The sequence below is a fragment of the Pelodiscus sinensis genome, chromosome 11 (assembly GCF_049634645.1).
Source record: "Pelodiscus sinensis isolate JC-2024 chromosome 11, ASM4963464v1, whole genome shotgun sequence".
NCBI classification, from domain to species: domain Eukaryota; kingdom Metazoa; phylum Chordata; order Testudines; family Trionychidae; genus Pelodiscus; species Pelodiscus sinensis.
The window spans coordinates 6,301,395-6,324,264 of record NC_134721.1 but is presented as its reverse complement, the minus strand read 5'-3'; the positions used below and the strand labels follow the sequence as shown (position 1 = coordinate 6,324,264).

At 47.3% G+C, this 22,870-nt stretch overlaps 1 protein-coding gene across 4 annotated transcripts in view; it reads right to left on the bottom strand.

The window, feature by feature from the left end:
• Positions 1-22,870, bottom strand: part of SLC25A26 (solute carrier family 25 member 26) — a 154,002-nt gene that overhangs the window by 80,084 nt on the left and 51,048 nt on the right. The window lies entirely within an intron of this gene.

Genomic DNA, 22,870 nt, shown 5'->3' with positions numbered 1-22,870 from the left:
AAAATCCCTCATCCAGGACCAGTCAGGTCCCAAGGGTGCCGGACCAGGGAGGCCCAACCTGTAGCCGAAATCATGAAATTTACCATTTTTTAAAATCCTGTGACCGGGAAATTGACCAAAATGAACCGTGAATTTGGTAGGACCCTATTCGTGAAATCAGCAGGACAGGCGCCTGTACGAATAGAAGAGAAGACATACTGTAAACTGTTTGAGGCAGGACATAAGTAGAACTAACGGTTCTTTACTTTTCCCCTTTTTGTCACAGCAAACCCTGCACAGCTTGTGGTTACACTGTTTCAGCTTTGCACAGTTTTTCTCTTGCCTGTCTTGACTCCCCTACCCTGGGACTTGGAACGTTACACAAATGATGAATTTGTTCCCAAATAGCTGCATCCAGAACAACAGGCTCTGGTGGATTTCATGAACTTCCGAACTTCCACGCCTACTCCCAACTCTGTGAGTAACTTCCCCGAGGCCTGCAGTCCTTGGGCCAGTTTCCACACTGCCAATGCTAAGTGTTCAAAAATCCTACATCATAGAATCCAAAGGCTGGAAGAGACCTCAGGAGGTTAACGAGTCCAGCCCCCTGCCCAAAGCAGGACCAAACCCAACTCAATCATCCCAGCCAGGGCTTCGTCAAGCCAGGACTTAAAAACCTCTAGGGATGGAGACTCCACCACCTCCCTAGGTAATCAATTCCTGTACTTCACTGCCCTCCTAGGCTACATCTAGACTGGCATGATTTTCCAGAAATGCTTTTAACGGAAAAGTTTTCCATTAAAAGCATTTTCGGAAAAGAGCGTCTAGATTGGCACGGATGCTTTTCCGCAAAAGCACTTTTTGCGGAAAAGCGTCCGTGGCCAATCTAGACGCGCTTTTCTGCAAAAAAGCCCCAATCACCATTTTCGCGATCGGGGCTTTTTTGCAGAAAACAAATCTGAGCTGTCTACACTGGCCCTTTTGCGCAAAAGGGACTTTTGCCCAAACGGGAGCAGCATAGTATTTCCGCAAGAAGCACTGATTTCTTACAGTAGGAAGTCAGTGCTTTTGCGGAAATTCAAGCGGCCAGTGTAGACAGCTGGCAAGATTTTCCAGAAAAGCGTCTGATTTTCCGGAAAAACTGGCCAGTCTAGACACAGCCCTAGTGAAATAGTTTTTCCTAATATCCAACTTATACCTCCCCCACTGTAACTTGAGACCACTGCTCCTTGTTCTGCCATCCGTCACTACTGTGAACAGCCTCTCTCCATCCTCTTTGGAAGCTCCTTTCAGGAAGTTGAAGGCTGCTATCAAATCCCCCCTCACACTTTTCTGCAGACTAAATAAGCCCAAATCCCTCAGCCTCTCCTCGTAGATCACGTGCTCCAGTCCCCTAATCATTTTGGTTACTCACAGCTGGACCCTCTCCAATGCGTCCACATCCTTTCTGTAGTGGGGGAACCCAGAACTGGATGCAATACTCCAGATGTGGCCTCACAAGTGCCAAATAAAGGGGAATAATCACTTCTCTAGATCTGCTGGCAATGCTCCTCCTAATGCAACCTGATATTCCATTTGCCTTCTTGGCAACAAGGGCAAGCTGCTGACTCATATCCAGCTTCTCATCCACTGTAATTCCCAGGTACTTTTCTGCAGAACTGCTACATATACAGTTGGTCCCCAGCCTGTAACAATGCTTGGGATTCTTCCGTCCCAAGTGCAGGACTCTATACTTGTCCTTGTTGAACCTCATCAGATTCCTTTTGGCCCAATCCTCCAATTTGTCTAGGTCACTCTGCCCTCCAGCGTATCTACCTCTCCCCCTAGCTTAGTGTCATCTGCAACTTGCTGCAGGTGCAATCCATCCCCTCATCCAGGTCATTAATAAAGATGTTGAACAAAACTTTCCCTAGAACAGATCCTTGGGGCACTCCACTTGAAACCGACTGCCAACCTGACATCGAGCTGCTGATCACTCCTGTGTTTGGTTCTGCACCCTGTGTTTTTATTTGCACCCAGTGCCCTTAACTTTACAGTTTGACAGTCTTTTCACTGTTTTACTTAGAAGATTGGGGTGTCCCTCTGCTGGGACTCAACTGACACAGCCTTCTATGGTGGTGGGGGGGGGGGGTCCAGGCCCCCCCTCGCTCACGGACCGCAGCCCAGGGCCCTAAGGAAGAAGACCTGTCTGAGTCTGTTCTGGCTGGCGAGGCTTCCCGCTGAAATGCGCCAGCCTTGAGGGCTTCACATATGCCCTGCCCTGGGCTGCTTCCTCTCCCCCTTGTCCTAAGTTCCTGCCTCTTGTGCCTTACCTACCTTCTCTTACCTCCCCCTTCTCTCGTCTCCTTACTTGAGACTCCCGTGTCCTCCCCCCTGGTCCACTCACCTCCCTTTTACAGCTTTGGACGGAGCCCACGTCACTGGATGTCCTCCCCCTCCGCTGACTGGATGCTGTGGGAGCACGGTGTGCCTGCGCTCCCTCGCTCGCAATCCTCTCCCCCCTCCAGAACCAGCCTGCCCTTGTCTTCTCCCTCTCCCAGCTGTTTGGCAGTGTTTGAACATGCTACGCATGCACTCACCCCCGCTCGCTGCCGGCGAGCATACCAAGCCAGCGTGGGGGCTTTTAAAGTGCGGGGTCATGGCGCCCCGTCACAACTACCAACTGGGCCCAAAAATCTAGCCAGCTTTCTATCGACCTTACAGTCCATGTATCCAATCCATACTTCCTTGCTGGAAAGAATATGGTGGGAGACCATATCAATAGCTTTGCCAAAGTCAAGATCTATCACATCACTGATTTCCCCATGTCAACAGAGCCAGTTATCTCATCACAACAGGCCTCAAAAAATCATGAGATTGACTTTAACTTCCTGAGATTAAAAATACAATGTAGGGCTCTTTTTGGAACATAGAAACATGTAAAAAATGCCATCTTTCATCAGACCATTGGCCCATCTAACCCAACAGGAGCTAGTACCAGTGAAACTAACAGAACAGGGAAATGCTGGAAGGCTTCCGGAAGTTGGAGGGTTAAGGGCGTCCCAGGCATGGGAACGCATTTCTGATCATCCTGGCTCTTAGCCATTGATGGACCTACCCTCAGTGATCTCATCTGGTCCTTTTTTGAACGCCATTATACTTTTGGTCTTCACAACCCACCGGGGCAATGAATTCCACATCTGAGTGTTGCATGAAAAAAACCCCCACTTTCTGTTGTTTATATTAAACAGAGCTGCCTACTAACTTCACCAGGTGATCCCTGGATTTGTATGGTGGGAAAAGATAAAGAACATTTCTCTCACTTTTCCCCACCCACACACCATTCATGATTTTATAGATGCCTATCACATCCCCCTGCCATTGTCTCTCTTGTAAGCTGAACAAGCCTAATCTTTTTAGTCTCCCTTTATATGAAACCTGTTCCATACCCACGATCATCTTTTGTTGCCCTTCTCTGAACCTTTTCCAGTTCCGCTATATCCTTCTTGAAAGGGAAGTGACCAGAAGTGGACATAGTATTCACAGTGTGGGTGCATCGTGGCGTTACAGAATGGCTTTTTTTTATTGTGAATCTCTTTGCTAATATTCTATTGGCCTTTTTGACCACTACTGCACCAGGGACTGAAGTTTTCAAAGAACTAACCATAATGACTCCAAGATCTCTTTCTTGAGTGGTAACAGCTAATTTAGAACCCATCATGTGCAGCTGGGAATAGTTTTTTCCCCCCAAAATGCTTTACTTCATACTTATTGTGACACAGACTGGCCAACCTGTGTATAACACACAACAATTTAACAAGGGACACTGAAAGGAAATCAAAAGACAATCTACTTGTATGTGAATTTCAAAGAGAACTTCCAGACCAGCAATCATTAAGCCATTTATTTGTAGTAATGGAAATCAAGAGTAGATGCTAATTGTCTTTGTCTGTGTTTACCTTTATCCTTTATAAGGGTAACAATGTAATCAAATTAGCTCATAAATGCTAATTCCCTCTCATGTCATAATTGCCTTAATTACATATGTAATTCTGTCCATTTAACCTTAAGATAAAGATGTAAGATACTGCAGGAATCTAATAATATTTTGCTGTTAGATAGATATACCTTGGATTCTGTTATTTCCACTCCAACTCATCTAATGAAGTGGGTTTTACCCATGAAAGTTCATGGTCCTATATATGTTAATTTCCAAGTTGGTACAGGGGCTGATCATTTTTAATAATATTATCTACACTGTCCTCAACTTAACTATCTATGCTAAAATGAAGTACGGCCTAATTGCCCTATGTGAATGAACATAAGTTTACCTCTGTATGGACAGAAAATAGGAAGATTAGTTTCAAAGCAAAGCAAAAATCTGTATTGCCTGTTCTTTCTTATGGGAAAGCCCTGCTGTGACCATTTCTGGGAGGAAGCTTGTCAGCCTAACAAAGGAGCTATAAAGGAAAACCTCAGGCCTGATCCAATCATCTCTTGTCGGCTTAAACTCTGAACAGGGAAAGTATAAGTCATAAGATGGAGCTCTTACAAATAATGATTTGGAATACCCTGGAAAATGAATGGAAGAACTTGAACAGACCCTGCACCTGGACTGCCTATTGAATTATAAGCCTTTAAATTAATGCCCGAAAGACTTTTACAAATCAGCAGCTTCATCATCTCGGATCTGAACCTGACCTGCGGACTTCGCACATATTTGTGTGTATATATATATATATATACACACACACACACACACACAGATTTTTAACCATTTGCAACTCTCTTCTTTTGGATTCCTATTATTATTAAGCCTTTTGTTTTTAGCTACTAAAGAACAGGTATCAGCATGATTATTTAGTAAGCTCTGAGACTCATCTTGACCTAGGGGTAAGGGTCTGGTCCTTTGGGATTGGTGGAGCTCACATGTGGTGAATCAGATTTCCAGTAACCCCTCACTATATTAGACTTAGATGTCTAGACGAGAACCAAGGGCTGGCATGCCTAATGGGAACTGTGTTTAGCTTCTTATTAACTTGCAAAAACTGGTTTGTTGCTGGCTTGGTGAATCTAATTATATAATAAACCACCAGTTTTGGGGATTGGCTGCCTCACTCAGCCCCTCAGGCCAGACAGCAAAAAAAAAAAAAAAAAAAAAAAAAAAAAAATCGGGTACTCTCAGCATGACACATCCAAGCATCCAGTCACACTTTTCAATGGTGAATTTCATTTGCAATTTTGTTGCCCAGTCACACAGTTTTGTATGTTCGCTTTGTAACTCTTCCCTGCCCATTTTGGGATTAACTCTCTTGAATGATTTTGTATTCTCTGCAGACTTTGCCACTTCACTGTTCCGTTCCTTTTAAAGGATGCTTTTTGCCTCCATTATTTTGGTGTTTTAATGGCAACAAGGCGGAACCAAACCTGGGATCTCTGGAGCTTAGTGCAGGAGCCTGTAGAGCAGCGGTGGGGAACCTCTTGGGTCAGGGGCCGCTGACCCACAGAAAAAACCTCGAGGAGACAGAGGCTGCACACAAATGAGACGCAACAGGCCCTCTTTATTTACACCTAACCTAAACCTTCATTGTGGTGTGGTTCCCCTTCTGCAAGTTAAATGTAAGGTACTATCCTCTCCTTCCCTCTCCCTCCTCATTCTTTCCCTCTCCTATCCTTCCCGCCCCCCGCTGCTGCCCCAAAAATGGTTAAATTGAATTATATCATGGTCATCACCACCCAGGAGTTCAACTGTTATCACCTCTTGGATCAGATTCTGTGTTGCACTTAAGCCTAAACCCAGAATTGTCTCTCCCTGCGTGGGCCCTGGACGAGCTGTCAATAAGTTATATCCCTCTATCACTCCTTGAGGTGATACAGACCCAGTCGATTCTATTTATCTGCAAGGTTTGCACCTTAAGAATAGCATTTAGTTCACATTTTTAAAGCTTTTCTTCAGAGTCCTATTACTAGAAATATCCTGGTGTACGTAAACAAAAGTCAGCATTCTCCCTTATTCACTTGACTCCAGGATATGGGGCTTATAAGAAAAAACCCCACCAAATACTGTGAGACTTGCAGTACAATCATGAAAGTTGGCAACAGTGCTTGGGACATCTGCAGAAACAAGAGCAGATGTAGCTGTGAATTTCACCTGGGACTCCTCTCTCTAGTGTGTGAGCCAAACCAAATCCAAAGGTTTTAATATTCCCACAACTGGGGAGAGTTCAAATCTGGCTCTGATATTTTGCAGTTCAGACTCCTTTCTAATTATAAGGGTATTTTTTTAACTAGAGAAAATTGGTGAGAATTCTCTTGTGGCAATCAGAAATCGTACTGATTTTATCCTTCTGAGCCAAAAAAATACCGCATGAATATGAGAGACGTTAAATATTGGTTGACCGAATAGTCGATTAAACTCATGAGTTCTTATCAGTTACTTGACTATTCTATAGTCCCTGGAGGTAAAGCTGGCAGCCAGTGAGCTCTGGTCCCATTCCCGAGAAGCCCCCTGCCACTCTGCACTGCTGCTTTTGTATCAGAGGCAGCAGCATGGGGGGCCAGGCAGGAATTGGTCTGCGAGGGTAGCCAGTTCAAAAAACAGCTCCCCTTGCAGCCCGGCTACCTGTTGTTCTGCGCTTCTGCCTCTGTATCAGAGGCAGCAGCCCCATCAGGGGGGCGGGGTCTGAGATCCCGAACCCCACCAAATTTCTGCCCCCCCACTCCTGCCCTCCTACCCCACACAAGCCAAACCTATGGTCGTGCACCCATATCCCCTCCCAGATCCTGCACCCCCATCTGCTGCCCAAGGTCACAACCCAAACCCCTGCACCTCCCTCCTATATCCCAGTCTCCTGAACCAGGTCACAACCCCCTCCTGACCTACGTTACAACCCAAATCACTGCATCCCAGTCCAGTGCCCCAGATCAAAACCACCTCCTTCACCCAAACTCCCTTCCAAATCCCACACTGCCTCCTGCACCCCAATCTCTTACCCCAAGCTCCCTTCTGCACCCAACCTCTAACCTCCTTCCATTAATACCATGGAAGAGTGCGGCCCTTGACCACTTTCCAAATTCTTGGAGTGGCCCTCCCTTAAAAATTATTGCCCACCCCTATACTATGGTCAAGGCACGATTTAAAAACCTGAATAAAATACTACTTGAGTGGAAATACTTTATTTTAAATGAACAAATGCTAATGGCTGTAGAACTGGGGTGGGAAACCTAAGGCCTGGGGGCCAGATGCGGCCCCCAGCTTGCCTGGATCTGATTCCTGAGGCTAAGGGCTCCCCGACATTGGGGAGCCCCTCATTGGTGCTCCAGCCCGCCTGCTGCCCCATCATGGGGCTGGAGTACACAAAATCTACTAGCCCAGGCCCTGCTAGGCTCTGGTGTGTGAGGGGAATGTGGGGAAGGTCTTTCTCCTTCTCAGTCAGGGGCCACATCAGTGAGGGTTTTTTTTCTGCTTCTCACTTGTGAGTGGCCCCTGACTGATTTTTCTGTGGGTCAATGGCCCCCCAACTGAAAAAAGGTTCCCCCGCCTGCTAGAGAAAAAAGATTTGGTCTTCTTTAAGACCCAACTCTGCTAAATTCCAATTAACTGCAACAAAGCAGGAGTGTCTATAATGAATACGATAGAAGATGAAAAGCGCAAGCCCAGTCCCATTAAGAGATGTAAAAACTGACCAGAATAGTTAACAGGTTAAATGATTTGTTTAACTGGTTAATCACCAGCCACTCGTGGCAGGGGCTGCTCCGGCCCACCGTCTCCTGGCTCTGCCAGTTGGGCCATCGTGGGGGAGGAGGCTCGGATTAACTAGCTAGCATGACAGTAAGGCATATGCTTACCATAACCTTTAACACCCCCAAATCCTATGATGCTTACACCAGGAGCCCTTCTACTATCTCAGAGAAGGGCAGCACTATCAGACCCATGACCCTTTGCAATACCATTTCAGTGGTGTTCATTCTCCCACCTGCGACTCCTCCATCTCCAAGCTAGCTCAGTCACGGGTCTCACCTAAAAGCATCATCTGACAAGTTACAAAGGAGTGCTTTGGTAACGTGCGCTACGTTAGCTCCGTCTGCAGATCCCTGGTCAATATGGGAGATGTTTTCATCTGCTAACTCATTCTCTTTTCCTTCGGAAATGAGACTTTCAATTCTACCCTGAAGTTCAAAGGAAACATCGGCATGAATGGATGTGGTCTCTCTCCATGAGCATACTGTAAACACGAAGGAAAAAAAGAAAGCTGAGGTGGCAAGCATCAAAGGCTTGAAAGTAAGTGACCCTTCTCAGAAAAAAGGAGGAACGGTGAGAGCTGAAGCCCAGATGCTGCAGGCAAAGAAAAACACAGATCCAAATGGCTAAGGAGGAGGCTTGCATATTTTTAAATCATAAAGACACTGAGTTTTACAGCTGGTATCCAGCCAGAGGCTGCCAAACACTCACCAGCCTGGAAGGACAGACAGCATCAACGTTCATTTCTGGCTTTGAAAACTAAAAGGTGCTGCACACCCAGGTGCCAGATTTGTAGAATTGTGGATGGTACCTTGAATGGGTCCCAGCAAAGCCTTCCCTTCCGTAGGACTAACCAGGGCAACAGTTGCAGCCCGCCTGCTTCGGGGGGAGGTGGGGTCAGGACAGCCTGGGGGATAGCAGCAGAGCTGGAGCTGGCAGCATTGTGAGATCCAGCCATAGCCCACCCAACTCCATCCCGCCTGCTCCAGGCATCCATCGGAGGGGAGGGGGCAGCAGCTGCAAAGAGGCAGAGCAGGGAGGGGTTGCTTACTACTATGGGCAGGACAGCTCTGAAAACATAGGCCCAGCCACGGGTGGAGCTGGGCCCACGTTCCCGAATATTGGTGGAGCGCGGTTTGGTGTGGGCAGTGAGTGCTCTTACAGCCAAATTGGCAAGCACTGACAAGGACATTCAAATTAAATACCAATAAAACAGTGGTCCTCAACATTTTTTGGTACCGGGGACCGGCAAACCCATTCACAAACTTTTGGCAGACCAGAAACATTATATTTGCATATTCATCAGGCAAGTTATGAATATGCAAATAAACCAAGTGCAGTCCACCAAAAGCCCTGCTCCTGGCCAGCGCTAGTTGGCTGAGAGGAAGGGCAGGACATGCCTCTCCCAACAGCAGGATCAAGAGCCGTGTACCTCAGCCCTGACCCCCTTGAGCCAATCCAGCCTAGTAGCTGATGGGCCACGGCCCAGTGGTTGGGAACCACTGCGAGAAGAGTCTGTATAGCACTTCTACAAGAAAGACAACAAAGAGTCTTCCTCCACAAAGCTGAATTTGACTAAGTCCAGTTAAGCACAATATGCCCACAGTATAAAAGAACATACAGATCTCTGACCAATTCTAACTGCGAGTTAACATGATTTTCGACGCTGTGCTTACACTTTTTTCTCTCCCTCTTCAGTATTTCACGACAGCTTCTAGAGGATTTTGATGTTAAAAGTCTTTCCCTCATACCCAACTACGTCTATATACCTTTGGGGGTTTTGGATGTGTTCGGCTATTTTTCTTTGTGACATGGAAACTAAGTCTGCTGCCAAGTGTAGCAGGTGTGAGATGAATTTGTTCCAAAGCTGAAATGAATTCTCATAGTAAGACGTCATACTGAAATGCTTTCTCTGTTTGCACAGTGTTGCTAGCAGTTCTTTGGGTTATTAATTTTCAGACGATGAGCGATAACATTTAGGGGACTATGCAACGAAGGCAAAGGAAAGCCATGTAATCATTTATGGGATCATCTTCTGCCACAGGGTTTTAGAAGAATTGTGTCCTCAAATTGTTCCCTCACATCTTCATGCTAAGGGTTTTAGCTATTGGGTTACTGAATAGTCGAGTAACCGCATGAATTCTTATCGGTTACTCAACTATCCTATAGTCCCTGAGGGTGTTGTGACAGCAGCCCCTGTGCACCAGGGGGAGAGAGGGGATGAGCTCCCCATGGACAGAGGTTGCTGTGGGGGGATGGGGAGGTAGGAGAGGGGGAAGCTGCCATGAAGCAGCCTCTCTCCACAGCAGCCTGGGCCCTGTCCGCTTCCCACTGAGCTCAAGCCCACCATGGACAGAGGCTGCTTCACAGCAGCCTCCCCTGCCCCCCTGCGGTAGGAGTGGGGCAGGTGGCACCGTGAAGCCGGTGCTGGGGGAGAAACCAGCTTTTAAGCTGGTTCCCCCATGCACCAGCTCCTGCTCCCCACCCCCGTGCTGCCAATGTATCAGTGTGCATGTAGTCGACAAGATTAGCCTACAAGCCTAGGCTTATCGGCTAGTCATGTAGTCAACTACATGTCAACATCCCTAGTTTGTGCAGGATTCATTAGTGCTTAACGATAAAATTCCCATGGACTTTAATGGAGTCATGATCCAGTCCACAGAGGTGGATATGCAGCTATCCAGCAAATATACTTTCTGATGTTTCATCTATAGTAGATTTTCTTTCTTTCTTTCTTTCTCTTTCTTTCTTTCTTGTCCTTGTTTAAGAGGAGTAACGGGATTGTGTGTGTTCGTCCATCGAGGTCGATGAGGACCACCCAGTGTCATCAGTTTGGTTGGGGGTGGGTTCAGAGATGGCTGATTAGTCCAATCCGAGCCCGAAATTGACGGTTACAGCGGGGACATGAAAGATCAGACTGCCGACCGGAGGAAGAGAAGATACCAGCCCTGGACTTGCGAAGAAGACGTTTCTCTGCAGCATAACGCAGTCTCTTTTGTTCGTGGGCTATTGCACCATCATGTATTCATCTGCGCCAGGCGGAACGATCAGCAGCAATACTCTCCCAATTTCCAGGATCTATGTTACAGTTCTTAAGGGAGGCCTTAAGGCTATCTTTGAATCTCTTCTTTTGACCTCCAAGAGATCGCTTGCCGTGTTGCAATTCACCATAGAGCATCTTCTTGGGCAATCGATCATCGGACATGCGCACAACATGGCCAGCCCATCTGAGTTGTGCCTTGCAAAGCATGGTGTGAATGCCTGTCATATTAGCCTGTAGAAGAACGTCAGTATCTGGAACTTTATACTGCCATCTTATCTTCAGCAGTTTCCATAGACAGTTCAGGTGGAAGTGATTCAGCTTTTTCTCATGACTACTATCTACAGTCCAGGTCTCACAAGCATAGAGAAGGGTGGGCAAGACGACTGAGTAGACTTTTAGCTTGGTCTCAGTCTTAATGCCTCTTCGATTCCAAACATTAAGTTTAAGCCTTCCAAAAGCTGCACTGGCTCTGGCGATTCTAGTATTCACCTCCTCGTCAATGTTGGCTGCCTTCGATAGAGTGCTGCCAAGATATGTAAATCTGTCCACATTATCGAGCTTCTGGCCATTGACAGTGATGGATGGATCAGTGTAGTCACAGCCAGGAGTGGGCTGATGCAGAACCTTGGTTTTTTTTGGTGGAGATCGTGAGGCCGAAGCTCATGCACGCTGCAGAAAATAGATTAATGCAGTGTTGCATGCCTGCTTGCGTACCTGAGTTGAGGGCACAGTCATCCGCAAATAGAAAATCATGAATGGTCTCGACCTGAACCTTGGTTTTGGTCTGAAGCCTCCTCAAGTTAAATAGCCTTCCATCAAAACAGTAGCACAAGTCGATCCCGATATTATTTTCTCTAAAGGCATCAATCAGCACAGCAGAGAACATAAGGCTGAAGAGACTGGGGGCCAGGACACATCCCTGTTTCACACCATTTGTGACTGCAAATGGCTCTGAATAATTGCCACGATCTTGGACTCTCGCAAGCATGCCGTCATGGAACTGCTTCACCATTTCAATTAAGGTGTCTGGGCATCCAAATTTGGCCATAATCTTCCAGAGGCCCTCACGACTGACAGAGTCAAATGCTTTAGTTAGATCCACAAAGACAGTGTAGAGCTGGACATTCTGTTCTTGACACTTTCTTGTAGTTGTCTGGCGGCAAATATCATGTCAGTAGTACCTCGTCCCTTCCTGAAGCCACACTGACTTTCCGGCAAGAGACCTTGGTCAAGGTGCTGTGTGAGTCTGCTTAAAAGTATTCTGGCGAGGACCTTTCCTGCAACACAGAGCAGAGTGATTCCTCTGTAGTTGTCACAAGAGTGGCGATTTCCCTTGTGCTTATATAGATGAATAATAGACGCATCTTTGAAGTCTTGAGGAACGTGTTTCTGTTTCCACATCTCACAGAACATTTCAGTAAGCCTCTTAATTAACTTGGGTCCACCAGATTTATACGGGATTAAAATCATTCTGATTAGCCTCTTTTCATATCAATCATTGCCCAAAACACAGTACTTTAGCTACCCCCAAACTCCCTGCAATTTAATAGAAAATGTTTAATTTTAAAATGCAAAGACTTCTGTATTTCTCAATTATTTGTCTAAGTCATTCATTGTTTGGATGGGTGGTGCCACTAGTACAGGGTTTACACAGGTCAGTCTACTTATCCCTTACCTGCTTTCTGTGAGGTTCCCACTAGGGTGAGGCTCAGGGGTCAACTGTTAATCATTAACACCCCTAGATCTCACATCATCATCTGAAACATGTGGCACTGGTCACTATGGGAGACAGGAAACCCGGCTAGATGGCTATTAGGTCTGCTCCACTTGGGGATGTTAATTTGTATAAACATGTAATCACTTGAAATTTTAGTGGTTACACAGATACATGCAGGGGGAGGGGCAGGCGGGATTTCCCATGAGCACTGGCTCCCGTCTGTCCCCTTCCGCCCCCTGCCTCTGTGGAAAGCAGCAAGGGGGGGGGGGGAGGGAAACAGATTGCTCTGTGGAGCTGGCTCCCACCTGCCTCCCCACCCCCATGGGAGATGATAGGATGGCAGGCAACTCCACAAAAGCTGGCTTCCCGTGTGTATCAACTCCCGCCTCCCCCGCTACCTCTGCTACAGAGGCAGCAAGAAGAGGGGGAGTTGGTGCAGTCAATAGATAAGCCTGGGCTTAGCAATTAATTTTGTAGTTGACTACACATTGACACCCCTAGCTCCACTATGGTTATTCAAGTGTTTCCAATTGTATTCTCTAAACAGCTACTCACACCATCTTACACACTCCATTGTGTGTGCAGCCCAGTGAAAATGGGTGCATAAACACGGGATGGTGGACATCAATTTTCTCCGCAATCCACCCCTCCTAAGGACACGATGTGTTTCATGTAAAGGTCGATTTCTCGTGATATACTTTCACACACATACACAGGCATCAGGGCCTGGAGAGGGTAACTGCTATGCAGCTGGGTACTGAGAATAATTCAGATCTTGTGTTTACATAGCAGATTTGATTCAAATGGATCCCAGAGCACTCTGTCAATGTCACTGTGCTGTGTAAAACAATCGGAATCCCATCGCTAAATACCTAAGCATACCTTTGCAATGAAGCAGCAGGGGGTTTAGTAGCACACAACACCACTATGCACCAGTTTAAGACCAAGTGAAGATTACTGCATCCAACTGAAACTGGAAAGAATGGAATTAAGAACACCCAAGCTGGCAAGGTGATGGCCAAAAGTCAGAGCCTCACCCTTATCTATATTTTTCAATCACATTAAACTCACATTCTCCCTCCCAAGATAAAACTGAAGTCAAGAGACAGTTAAAAAAGTGTTGGTGGGCTAAGCTTTCCTATAGAGTTCACGTAACAAATGGAGTCTGTTTGGTAATCTCACGAGCCATTACTGCCCAGCTAAATCCACCACACCACTTGGATTTAAGGTCATTGGGAAAATGGGGGAGGCTGCCATTTTGCGTGCAAATTACCCACACTGAAAATTAAGGCAGTCCTGTTACAGAGAAGAGGGGGGCAAGCAAAAGAATAAGCCATAGAATGGTTGAATAAAAGCATTCGTGGAGTTATTTTGTTGAGCAGGTCATGCAGTGCTGAAAGGTGAGGCAATATACCTGCTACTTTCAGATTGCAAAAAAACCCAACACAAATGAAGGTGGCTTCTTCTGACTTCACCATTATGCCTGTTTAAATACTTGGGGAATTCCTTCATGTCAATCTGCTGCAGCTATCATATATATAATAGCCCAGTGTCTGTGCGTCTGTAACGCTGAAATGCTGGCTGTTCCTTCTGGGCGGTGCTGTTGCCTGAAATGCTGGCTGTTCCCTTTGGGCAGCCCGTGCCGCATGGGGAGTGCGGGGCCCAAACGACCGCTTGCTCCTCCGTGGCGGCCTGGCTGAGCGGCGCAGAAGTCAGCCGAGCGCCATGGCGGGAGGCAAAAGGGGGGCGAAGTGGTGGGGGGTCAGCGTGACAGCGGATCCAGGCCCTGCCCCCTGGCCGTCAACGTCACCTCCCCGCCCCCCCTTTGCCTCCCGCCGTGGTGCTCGGCTGACTTCTGCGCTGCTCAGCCAGGCCGCTGCGTGGGAGCAAGTGGCGCAAGCGACCGTTTGGGCTCCACACCCCCCATGCAGCAGGGGGAGTGCGGCACCCAAACAGCCATTTGGGCTCCGTGGTCCCCCGAGTGAGAGGCAAAAGGGGGAGGAGAAAAGAAAGAGAGAGACAGAGAGAGAGGCAGGAGGTGGAGGACAGCTGAGAGAGAGAGAGAGGGGGGAGGCAGTAGGAGGAGGAGGAGAGACCGGAGGAAAGAAGGCTGACGTGGAGGAGAGACCTGAAAATCCCGTCTTATGACGGACTAATTGGCTAGTTACAACACAAAGACTGAAATGATTTTTGGGGAAGGGGAGGACGAAATCACATACTCTATGAAATCACAAAACATGAATAATTGTCTCAATCTGATTCTAAATTATCACTAGAAAATGAGCTCCATATCTAAAAAAGCAAAAGTCTCATAGATGGTTGAGGTACTTTGAGCAAGGCATTACAATCCATTAGTTATTTACACATCAAAGACGCTCCAGCAGAGTATCCTGAAACAATCAGGATAAAAAATGCCCAGATCTGATATCATCCCTGTCCACATGTTGCTTTGAACTTGCAAATCACAGAATTGGTCAGTATATTGAACTAATTATCTTGCTCAACGCTTGCCAATGTTGATGGCTACAGTTCTTTATTGTAGCGGAAGAGAAGGGGGGGGGGAGGTGTAGCCCTCTGTAATATGTCAGGGTGGATTAAAACAGCTGTTTACTCAGACACATATTGACAAAATTAACCCCTACTTTCACACACGGTATAATGCAAAACTCAGCAAAATACTTGATTTTCATCTCAGAGGAAAATTTCCCCTTTTCCTACTTGTTTTTGTGGGAAAGGACTAATAGAACCCAATGAGGTATATGATTTTTTTTTTTAAGTTGGTGGAGTGCCCCCTGTTCGCTATGCTCGCCAACACCCATTCTCTGGGGGTAGGCAGCCCCCGCTCTCCCCCAGCTGCTGGGGAGGGCCAGACTAAAGCGTGGCAGCCCCAGCCATCAGGAAGGGCAGTGGCCAGTCCTACCCCCAGCCCCTCACTCCCCTCTGGCATGCACCCCCCCCCCCACACCCTCCGCAACCTGTACTTCCATTTGATCCCCCTGCCTACATTCCTGCACTCACCATCTTCCCAAACTCCTCCTCCCCACCCCACACTGCCTGTCCCTACCTCCACCTCCTTCCTTCATTCCTACCCCCCATCCTTCCCTAATCCCTCACTCTGCACCCCCACACTGCCCATCCGCCTCAACCTATATTCCCCTCAACCCCCCATTCCCCTTTACTCGCACCACCCATTCCCACAAACACCCTATGTTCCTCCCTACACATACCCTGTCCCCTCCCATGAATTCGTCGAGCTGCATACCCCTCCCCACCAGGAGCACCACCAGGCCGGACAGCACAGCCTGGGCCTCTGCAGAAGGAGCAACTAAGACCTGCTGAAGAAGTGGCGGGACCGGGTGTTTTTTAGGGGCCTGTGATACATAGGAGGTCAGACTCCATGATCTGACATCCCTTCTGGTCTTAAAAATCTACGACTCCATAAACTTCATTCTTATTTGTTGCCAAGAGGTCAAGCAAGGGTTGGAATTGCTGCAGAGCGTTTCTCAGCATGACATGGGTCACTTCCTTTTCTGCCTCTCTCTTGGCACTGCAGGCAAACTACATCCCCAGAGGCATCTGTTACTCCACAGGCTGTCAAATGTTCCTTGACCACAAAATGAAACGTTTTTTTTTTAATAAATGCTGCTATGAGTCATGTTAACACACACACAAGTGTTGGTGCCCTGTTGACAGGTGCATTCCTTTGATAAAATACAGGCTGAACCTCTCTAAACTGGAACTCCCTGGTCTGGCAACATCAGACCGTGGATGTTGCAGGACCAGAGTCCCGGTGAGGGGGCTGGCAGCTGGAAGCCCTATGGGCCGGCAGGGCAGAGCTGCCCAGTGAGGCCAGCAGGGAAGTGGGGCTGGTGACAGGTTCCGGCCAGCGACTGAGCTAGGGGTGGGGGAACAGGTAGCAGAGGGGCCAGAAATGACCTCCCTGATCAGGGAAATCCCCTCACCCCAAGGGTGCCAGACCAGGGAGGTCCAACCTGCAGTTTTGCTGAACTTCACCTGTGGCAAGGCATAGTTATTCATGCACACACTCACTCTGGCCTTGATACAGCAGGATGCTGTGACACGTAACTAACTTTAGGAATATGTGTAATCAGATCCATTTCAATAAATGTCACTAACTGCCAAATATTTGAAAACAAAAAACAAAAAAAACCAAAAAACAAAAAAAACACATGCTGCATTGTTTTTAGACCTGCTGTCTTGGTGGGACTGCCAGAACCTAAGCTATTAGCTAAAAATGGGCTAAAAATGCACATCTGATTCAATTATGTTGTGTGGCTGCAAGTTTGGGGAAAACGGATGCCCAGCTGACACACGATCCCAGGAAGCCTTCAACTGCAGCAAAAAGCAGAGGAGGCCCATTAATCACATTGCTCAAGACTGTCTACCATGGATTTCATGCAGTCAGGGGAAGTGCATTGTTATACAGCAGTGACAGGGAGCCATGTTAAAACAAACTGACCTAATCATACAGGTCATTCCCGGAAATAGAGGATATATTAGAAGTACAGCTGTAGAGGCCAAAAGACAAACTACTCTAACAGACCAAAATATCAACCACTGGCACAAATATACCAGTAAAAACCGGCTTGACTGGCATTGTGTGTATTCAAGTCAAAGTGGCAGGATCTCATTTAAAGCCTTACACCCAACGCAGCCCCCAAATTTTTGCTGCTGAATTTAAGGAAATCAGATGCAACCTACCCTGTGAACTACTGACCACATGCTTCTGTTTAGGGATGTTAAATATCGATTGACTAATCAAATAGTCGGGGCACTTTGCACTGACTATTTGATTAGTCGACCGGACGCCTCTTCCTTTGAAGTACAGCAACAGCTCTAGGGCTATTGCCACACTTCAAAGATGAAAGTGCCACTTGCAGGCCAGGATCAGCTGGGGATGCTGATCCCTGGCTCCATGCGGCGCTGCTGCTTTGAAACACCACGTGCAGCTTGGGGACACCCCAGCTGGCTCCAGGCTGCACGTGGCATTTCAAAGTGGCAGCTCCGCGTGGAGTCCAGGGTCTAGCCCCAAACTCCAAGCCGTGCTGCCGCTTTGAAATACCCCCTTCTATTCCCCTGCCTTACCGACTCTTTCTGAAAATAGAGGCGGGGGAGGGGGGAGGAGTCTGAGGTAGACTAGTCGACTAGCCTTTTCCCTCTACAAATCTGTGTTAACATCGTGAGTTAAGCTTCAAACAAAAAACAAGAGCTGAATGGCCCCAACTTAATCCTTAATGGAAATTTGTCCACATCACAAAGTCAACATGCCATTTGCACCACTTGAACTGGGAAAGGCTCAAGACTGGAACAGCAAGGGCAAGCCAGATACTGCAAGCGATAGGTCATGCTTCCAGACCTGCAAGTGAAGCCAAAGACTTCAAGCAAACTATGCCTACCTCTAGCCAGTACCATCAGCTCCGTACACCAAAAACCAGGAATGCAATTTACACACAGCAAAGGCAAAACAAAAACAAAAAAAGTTTGGGAGACTTCACTTTATTGCTTCAATAAAATTATCAGAAAAATAAAAGTCCAGTAAGAAAGGGCCCCAATGAAATATTACTACTTTCTGTCTGCAACTCAAACACCATGGCTGATTTGCCCTATGGTTTCTGAATAAGCCTGTAATAAAATCACATACCTGCACGCAATATTTATAGTGCATGGGCTTTTTCCTAGTGAAACCTGCATCTGCCCTTCCCCCCCCCCACCGCATACACAGACTGCCTGCTTCAGCCCCCACATACCAACCCTACATGAAGTGTTTGAAGATAGCTTCTTTTGCCTCCCGTGCCCTTAATTGCACCTTCTGCTCTGTGCCTCCAAGAAGTCATTGCCTACCATCGGAGAGCTCTGGTTTTCACGTAAGCTAGTTCAATTTTAGCTATGGAGAAACCAGCATGGAGTCTCCTAGAATTGGGAAATGTATTCCATTAACATGGGTGGTAGGTAAACATAGGGCTGGGGGAGGCAAGGCCCCGCCCCCACAGGAGCTAAGCCCCACTTCCCGTCACTGGGACAAGCCTCCAGCACCTGAGCAAGGGGAGGGTGGGCAGCACGCAGCCCCACTCTCCCTGGCCTGAAGCACAGGGAGGGTACACTGTCCCAGCGTCCCCAACCTCAGCACGGCTGAAGCTAGGGAGCCATGCTGAAGCAGGAGTCGGAGCCATACCTGGCAGTTTGGGAAGGCATGGCCTTCTCCCGCCTCTTATACCCGCCACCCATGTCTATCAATTCCTATCACACGAAAACTGGGAAGCTCAGACACACAAATCCATGTATTTTAGTGCTGACCTGAATCCTGTTCTCTTTACTTGCACAAGTAAGCCCCACAGAACTCAAAGGGACATTCCCCTACAAATACAATGAACAGGGTCTTGCTCCTTATGTTCCCTTTTTTGGTTCGGTGCAAGAGCATGATTAATGCCAAGTTAATTCTAGATACACAGATCAGACCCCCTACAATACAGGTTTGTTGTGTGTTGACATTGCAGAAATCATAGGTGCCAGGTGCCCTCTAGTGCATGAAAGCATGAACAGAACAAGGATATAAACGAAAAAACGGTCTCACTCCCTGTTTACACTTCTATCAGTAATCATTTATACAGGAGCAGGAATGCCCAGACTTTTCATCATCTTTCCCTATAACTCTCTCAAAAAATGTTGGGCTCCTCACAGAACTACAGAGACTTCAGAATACTAGGCCAGACGCTGAAATTAGATAATTGCTGCTCGTCTTCGTTGGGATTATTGCCTATTTCAAGGCAAAACAAAGCCTGCAGGACTTCTTCCTCTTTGGAATGATTTTCAGCCCCTCTCCAGCAAGAACTTCCTGTTTGAGTGGCATCAGTTTATATTGCTACAGTAAATAATCCTACATTTGTGACATGCATCTGACAAAGTGGGTCTTTGCCCATGAAAGCTTATGCTCCAGCACTTCAGTTAGTCGATAAGGTGCCACAGGACTCCTCGCCGCTCCTACATTTGTGTGGATCTCTGTAGGGTGGGACGCACTGTGGGGAAAGAGGGGTGTCTCCCTCGGGGTCAGTGGGTGGCCACTCCAACCCACTACACTCTCAAAATGCTTCTTTTAAAGGTATCCATTGTAAACACGGATATTTTACATATGTGCTTCAACTAATATACAGTCTCACACAAACAGAGTTAAACCAGTGCACACAGCAGACTGAGGTCATTTCTACAGCAGGGATGTGAGTGGTTAACCGGGTGATGCTTACCGGTTACGATTAATCGTTGGTCCGGCCAGGCTGGAGCACCCCCTATCCAACGTGGATACAGCAAGAGTCTGGGTCTGCATTGCAGTTAATTAATTAAATGGGATTTTACATCCCTACTCCAGAATGGAGCTTAATGACTACCAGTACATAGCAGTATAACTCATTGGGGCAAGATGAAGACTCCTGTATCCAACAGAAAATATGAAGAGAATGTGCATGCACAAAATGCAGTTGCTTATCAAACAGAAGTCGACACCATTAGAAGGTAAAAATGCCTGTCAGATTCCCCCTCACTTGCTTTTAAAGCGAATCACGAGTGTCACTTTATGTCTCCACAAAACAACAGGCCAGATTTCCAAAGCTATATAGATGCGCAGTAAGATTTTCAAAAGCAGCTGAACGGGTGAGGCACCTCACTCCCTTCAACACCAGGCAGCTAGCCTCTAAAGATAAAGTGCCACCTACATTTCCACAACCCTTTGCAAGTTTCCCATGGAATGATGAGTTTCTGTCTCCTGTCTCCTAGGCACAACTCTTTCAGCTTTTCACCCTGCAGGATGGGGCAGGGTGGGAGGAGACGTTGCGTGCTCCTCTTTGCTCCCAAACCTTGACTGAGCTGGGGGCGGGCAGGGGAGGAGCACGCAAAGTCTCCTCCACTGCCAGGCCATCTAGAGGGAACCATCAGCTGTTCAGAACAGCCAGCGGTTCTCCCTGGAGGAAGGCGGGGGCAAAGACTTCACCTGCTCCCCCACCCACAGATCAATCAGGGTCCTGGCCCGCCCCTTGTGCCTGAGGCCCTGCCCCTTCTGAGGCAGCCCAGGGCCACTTCAAAAACTTCTGAAGTGGCCCCGGTCAAAAATTATTGCCCACCTCGTATTACAGGCTCATACATTACAAAGGTGCGGCTGTGCAGAAGAGTGCTATGAGCATCATTAAACAGCAAATTGGTGGCAGAATCATGAATCCAGGACTCCAATGGACTGTGTAACGACAATGTACGTAATGCAGCAATCAATGATCGGCAGCGCCATCTGCCAATATTCCAACTTGCGATCAATAAAGAGAATTTCCAAAATATCTTGGAACACAAGGCTTACCGGACCCTGAGCTGTGGGAACCAGCCTCCCTATTTCATCCTGGAGAATTGCCTCAAGTACTTAAGCATCTTTTAAAATGAAAATTTCTTGCTTGCACAGAAGCTGGAATTGCACAAGCGTGTGCTACCGAAGAGCTAATGCACTCCAGAGATACGTTTTTTCAAACTAGCACAGTGGTAAACTAAAAGCAGAGAGGTGATTAAGGAGAAGAGCAGGTCAGTATATATACACCCCTTCCAGTACTGGAGACTTATTTTTCCACCTAGCAATAGTGGGTATTTTATTAAGCACACCACAAAAACTTGTGCAGTTGTGTACCTTTCCCACAGATGTTAGACTGGCTGTTTAACCTGTTATCCGGTTCCCCAACCTGCCTCAGTTAGTATTTTGGTGCTAGTTGGAAATAGGATTTAATTTAAAACACTCTGATTTCGACAAGAGTCGAAAGCCTCGGCCATGCAAAGGGAACCATTCTAGCCAGATCCTGAGCAGTTCTCTTTGTAGCTTAAAAAGCGAATTCCTATTTAAATCCAGCATATTAAGAGCTTCAAGGACAGGGGGGGGGGGGGGGGGGGGGGAAAACAGGTGGTTTCCCAGAAAACAAAGCAAAGAGCTACTGTGTGTGCTTTTTTAGAGAACATTATGTTTGCTTTTTCAAATAAGTGTTGTGTTAAGAAACTGGATTATTTGCCTGATACTGCTGAGGTGCATATACACTGTGTATTAGATACATCAAAAGCTATATAAATCAAGGTCAACATTTTAATTGCACAAATCAGAGAAGACTCCCTCACCTACCTTGTTCTGCCCTGTAGCAATAAGCCTTAAACCTAAGAGCCAAAGAGACCAGAACATTTATAATCAAGATGTCATAACAAAAGGAACACACACACACCCCTCCATCCATTCTATAGCACTCTAGGATTCACTTGTAAACAAGTCTGACAGTTTTCTAACTACACTCACTAACCCTCAGAAAGTCTAGCTGTCTGCCTAAGAGCTCCTCCGTTTTCTAAAAGGCTCCCTTCAGTTTCCCTTTTGTGTACAAGCCGTTCCCAGAATGCTCTGGGAGTTGGCACTTTAAATTTGGGAGCGAGTAACAGGTGCACTGCTTAGGGGGTCATTTGGCTTCTAACGGCTGCACCTCACTCTCTGCTAGGTAGTAAGACATTGAGAGGCTTTTTGTTGTTTTTGCTTTTTCCTCTCAAATCGTGGCAGGTTCTCACAGCCCCCGTGTGTATATGTATTGCTGCACATGGCAAAGTGTTTGAGATTGCCAGTGATGAGGAGTGTAAATGGTCAATGAGTTAACTGATAGGGGATAGAGCAGTTCTGGCCCTTGTCTGTGGTAGCCCAGCCCGGCCTCCTGCTGCAGGTTACATGCTGGATCCCCAGGAGCTGCTGGTCCTGCTCCTGGGGAGCCCGCTGCAGAGCCTGCAGCAAAGCCTCCTCAGGAGCAGGGCCGGCAGCTCTTTTCAGCCCTACTGCCACGGAGGCGGCTTCGCTGCGGCCTCTGCAGCATAAAGCGTGTAACCGCTACGATCGTTAACGGTTACAGTTATGAACGAATGTTTGACATCTCTACCAAGTACTCCAGCAAAATCACTGCTGAGAGTTCCCTGGCGGCGCTGCTACCTAAAGTGTCAAGATTTCCTCACAACTGGTTCACTCAGAAGGTACTGGTGAAACGCCCCCACCCCTTCCAATAACCAACTGGCTACTGCCTTCACTCTCTTGCACTCTTGGCTACTTTAAGTGCCATCTGAGGTACCAATGATCCATCTTCCTGAAGGTAAAGACCTTCCTCAAGGTTTGAACCCACTTATAGAGCACATGACTGGACCCAAACCCCCCGGTGTTTTTACCCTGACACCAAGGCCCCGATCCTGCGATTAGCTTTCTCCAGGCACTGCTTTGACTTCAATAGGTCTCATCCACCTCCTGTAGCAGGACTGGAGCCCAAGTTTCCTCAGACAAGGCTAAGTACAAAGTGCACATTTATTCAAAACTATCCAAATGCTCGGCTTGATCTTCTAAAGCAAAGCTTCTGTCAGG